Source organism: Papaver somniferum, chromosome 7 (genome assembly GCF_003573695.1).
Source record: "Papaver somniferum cultivar HN1 chromosome 7, ASM357369v1, whole genome shotgun sequence".
Lineage (NCBI taxonomy): Eukaryota > Viridiplantae > Streptophyta > Magnoliopsida > Ranunculales > Papaveraceae > Papaver > Papaver somniferum.
Window position 1 is genome coordinate 10,473,350 of NC_039364.1, and position 5,366 is coordinate 10,478,715.

Genomic DNA, 5,366 nt, shown 5'->3' on the forward strand with positions numbered 1-5,366 from the left:
GTTCATGTCGTTTCCATAGGAGATGATGGTGATGTATGCGCCTTAAAAGGCGAATTGCCGAAACGTCTGTCACACCGAAAGATTGTGGTAACGTCCATCACATGGAAAGATTATCATATGGTAATTATCAAGGACTACGCCGACATTGCTACTGCCAAACTCCTCGTGTTAATTGACAAGCATGTTAAAGTTATGATCCAGAGACAAAGGATTATTGTTTTATTTGGAATTGGCAGTGGTAACAATACAAGGGAGTAATGTTAATTTGGATCTATTCTATACGTATTCACCCTTTGGACCTGTGTATTTAAATTTTATATACTAAAAAAGGAGAAATGTTTGTTACATGTTAGCTTTTAAACAGACTTATAACTTCATTTTCATCTTGTAGACCTGTATGTATTGGACATGTTTTTCTGAATGACATGAACTGTTATGCAACTTCCATTACATAATTAAAAAAATGTACATTATTATCCAATAAAACAATATTGTTCAGATATTATTCAATTATAAAGCCAATCTTCGATCTGCATTTTACGACTTAGGCTTGGTTGTTGCTAGCAGACCCCAGTTGGATCGGGACTAAAGGCTGCGTTGTTGTTGTATAAAATCAATCTCCGGATTTTTTCTATGAGCTTATTGCTATGAGATTTTTTGTTTGATGTTGTGGGAAGTGTACGAATACCACGACATTTGGCTAGGAAGTTTGGTACATCAATTCAACTGTGTTTGTTCATTATCTGCAAATTGTATGAAAAACTTTATATGATACAATTGTTACTGCATAGGATAATAACTTTTATTAATGGTAAGATGACTTTGTTAAAATTACAAAAAAACTTTCTTGTAATTGTTGAATTTTAGTGGTCGGATAAGGCTTAACAATTAACATAAAATATAGTTTGGTGTTACCGTGTTGCTCAAACCTTTGGCAATTTGAGGTTGCTGGCGTTTAGTTCCAAAGGGTCACGCAACTAGGAAATAGGTTAATTGTCGAAGCTTAGTTGCATAAATATGAGGCTACTAGTGCGTTTTATTAAGTTTCCATATGTTTGTTGTTGATGTTTTTGGAAACTAATGAAAACCGTAGTTGTGATTAACCTGTTGCCTAAGTATATAGAAACTAGCAGTTGTCGTTTCCTAGTTTCGAAAGGATTAGGTTACTAGCATATTTCTTGTAGTTGTCATTTTTTTGTTGCTAAAGAATTCAGAAACTAATAAAAGTAATAATTGCGATCAATTTGTTGCCGAAGTATACAGGAACTAGTAGTTGCCATTGACTAGTTCCCAAAGCATTTGGCAACTAATTTTTTAAGGTAGTTGCGAGATTTTAGTGGCCTTTGCTAGGATTTTTTGTAGTGAGGGCTTAGCACCAGTCATATTAAATTTCTCCAATAAGTCCAATGCATACTTAGTTTGACTAAGAAAGAGGTTTTCTGAATTTCTTTTCACCTGAAGACCAAGAAAATAATGAAGAGAACCCAAGTCTTTTATAGGAAAGTATGTCTTAAGATGATTGATAAACTGAGAAATATACTCAGTTGAATTCCCAGTGATAATAATGTCATCTACATAAACCAGAAGAACTGTAATCCTTGAGCCAAACTTTTGAACAAATAAGGAAGCATCTGCTAATGAAGGTTTGAAGTCATGAGTAAGAAGAATTAGTAACAATTTATCATACCAAGCTCTGGGAGCTTGCTTCAGACCATATATAGATTTATGTAGTTTACATACATAATGTGGTTTGGTTTGATCAACAAAGCCTGGAGGTTGTTGCATATAGACATCTTCAGCTAAATCCCCATGTAAAAAAGCATTACTAACATCCAATTGTTTCATAACCCAGTTGAAGTGAATTGCCAATGAAATTATGAGTCTAATAGTTGGTTTGGCTACAGGACTGAAAGTTTCTGTATAGTCAATTCCTTCTTGTTGATGAAAACCTTTGGCAACCAGTCTAGATTTACATTTGTCTAAAGAACCATCATCCTTATATTTGATTCTAAAGACCCACTTACAGCCTACAACATTATAGGATGGATCTGGTGCAACAAGTGTATATGTTCCTGCATCCTTAAGTGCTGTATGTTCTTCTTCCATAGATTGTTTCCATTGAGGTATTTTTATTGCCTTAGAATAACAAGTAGGTGTTGGTGGTGGTATATCAGAAGTAAAATGTGCTGATAGAACATATTTTGTATTAAAAACTTTGGGTTTAAAAATACCTCTTTTACCCCTTGTAACCATGGAGTGTGTATTAGCCAGTGAAGAAATACCAGAAGCTGAAGTATGTTCAGATATTGTTGTAGTGGAAGCAACAGATGACTTAATAATATTTGAAGGATCAGTAGATAAAGTATCAATAGAAGCAGCTGGTGAGGTTGATGTTGCAGATGTTGGTGCAGATGTCTTGGCATATGGAGCTGTAGAAGTAGTAACAGTTAATGCTGGTGAATTGGTAATTTCAGGAAGTATTGTATCTGAAGATCTCAATGGGAAGAAAGTCTCATTAAAAACCACATGTCTAGAGATGTATACTCTCCCTGTTTTAATATCTAAACATCTGTATCCTTTGTGCATAGAACTGTAACCAATAAAAACACAGTGTACACTCCTTGGTTGAAGTTTATGTGTAGTATATGGCCTTATCCATGGAAAACATGATGAACCAAAAGATCTGAAGAAGGAATAATATGGTTTCTGACCAAACAGCTTTTCAAAAGGAGATAAGTATTCCAGACTTCTGACAGGCAGTCTATTAATAACATAATTGGCTGTAAGAAAAGAATCAACCCAAAATTTTTCTGACAGACCTGATTGAATTAAGAAAGTTCTCCCTGTGTCTACAAGATGTCTATGTTTGGATTCAGCCAATCCATTTTGTTCTTGAGTGTGAGGACAAGAAACTTCATGAGTAATTCCATGTGAAATCAAAAATTCTTGTAGTGCATTATTGATGAATTCCCCTCCTCCATCAGTTCTAATTTTAATAATTGAAGTGTGCAGTAACTTTTCAGTCATAGACTTGAAATGTAGAAAAATTTCTTTGAATTCAGATTTTTCAGACAAAGGAAATATCCAACAGAATCTTGAATAGTCATCTATGAGGTTAACATAATATCTGAAGCCATTTGAAGATGTTACAGGACTAGGACCCCATAAGTCCATATGCACTAGTTCTAGTGGAGATTGAGCCCTATGTGAAGACAGAGTAAAGGGAAATTTATGACTTTTCCCTAGATGACAGTCATTACAAAATAATGGTGTTTTGACTAAACTAGACAATTGCATTTCTCTGCACACCTTTTGAAGTACTTGAAATGATGGATGAGCCAATCTTTGATGCCAAATTGTAGCTGAATTCTTGTTGCTAAAGAGAGCTTTATTCTTAGTAGACTTGGTAAAATTCACTGGATATAATCCTCCTTTATGTGGCCCTTGTAAAATGATCTTCCCAGTTGAGTAATCCTTAACAACAAAACCAATAGAATCAAAAGTAATAGAACAGTTGTTGTCACTAGTGAACTTATGTATTGATAATAAGTTTTGAGATGATTTTGGAACAAGAAGCACATTGTTTAGATTAAAAGAATGAGAGGAAGCTGTTTTAGACACATGACCAATATGAGTAATTGGCATACCTTCTCCATTAGCTGTTTGAATCTCATCAGCCCCTTCAAAAGTTGTTGCTTCAGGCAATTCAGATTCATCATTAGTGATATGACTATTTGCTCCAGAGTCAGCATACCAAGGATTTTCACCCATGATATTGGCAGTAGCAAGCATGGCACTGAGGTTGTGAGGGGTATAGTTGTTCTAATAGGAAACATTTAATCTATGTCTACATTCCAAAGCAAGATGACCAGTTTTGTTGCAGATCTGACAAATCTTGTCAGTTATTGGTGGTGGTGCAGAAGATGAAGAAGTTAAACCATAGTGAGGTTTTGAATGGAAATGAGGTGATGTTGTGGATGAAGAAGCAGAATGCATCTGAAATTGAGAATAACCTCTTGGGTAAAAAGATGAGGGTGGTCTGATATAGCCAGAGTATGGAACTGCAGGTCTTGAAGAATTATGATAACCTCTACCATTACTTTTATAATTTTGAACAAAAGGTCTTGTAGCAGCAAATGCCTTTGAATTGGCCTCAGTGAGTAAATTCTTTTGCTTATTTGTAACAATTATTTCTTCAGTAAGAAGCAAATTGTGAAGTTCCTTTGAAGAGATTGGTGGATTGCGAATACGAATAGATGTACAGAAAGAACTATAATCTTGGCCTAACCCATTGAGTATAGTAACAACTAATTCATCATCATGAATCTGTGAACCAGCAGCAAACAATTCATCTGTTATTTTCTTGATTTCACTTAGGAAGGTAGAAATTGTATCTGACCCAAGTTTAGTGGATTGAAGTTTGAGACGAAGTTGAATTGAATGTGTAGATGAACTTCTTGCATATCTTGAATCAATATTATCCCATAAATCTTTTGAAGAATCTGCTCCAACAACGTATGGAATTACAGATTCAGAGATAGACATCTGAATCCATAGTACAAGAGTAGTATCATCATCATGCCAAGCTGTATAACCAGGATTGACTCCATTATTGAGCAGATAAGGTGGACATGGTAAATATCCATCAAGAAAACCATTTACTCTATATCGACGCAGAAGTGGTAGAAGAAGTGATTTCCAGGTAAGAAAATTGTCATCTTTGAGTTTGTAACTGAGTATTTGTGAAATTTGATTGAGAGGAACTTGAGAGATTCTTGATTCATATGTTGCCATTGAGTGATTGAATTGAAAAACTGATTAAAGTTTTGATTGTTTTAAAGAAACTAGGTCTGAAAAATTGTTGATAGTTTGAACTTCATTAATGGCTGATGCGGAAGCCTTATCTGATACCATAGTAGTATTATAACATTGATTGAAAGACAAAAGTCTGATTTCTTTCTTACACACTTAAAGCAATGCAGACAGGCATTTATACAAGTTCTGACCAAGATAAGAGCTGTCCTAACATGACAGGCTGTGAACAGCTCATACTCAGCCAATAAGAGGCATTTCTCACACACTCTGATACACGTGAGAACTCTATGAGATTCTCAGCTATTATGTGGTACATGTAGCTGCAGAGAATCCCAACAACCACACCAAATATAAGATGAACACACACTTACTAAAAACAAGTAAAGAAGATAAGAATCAAGCCATATTTTCTTTCTTGAGGATCATACACAAAGATAATGTTTCTCTAAGTACACAAACCCTAGATTTTCTCTCTCTATGCTAGAGAAAAACTCATTACCCTCTACAATGTTTCCCTTCTCTTTATATAAGCATTTTATATAGTGGATAAC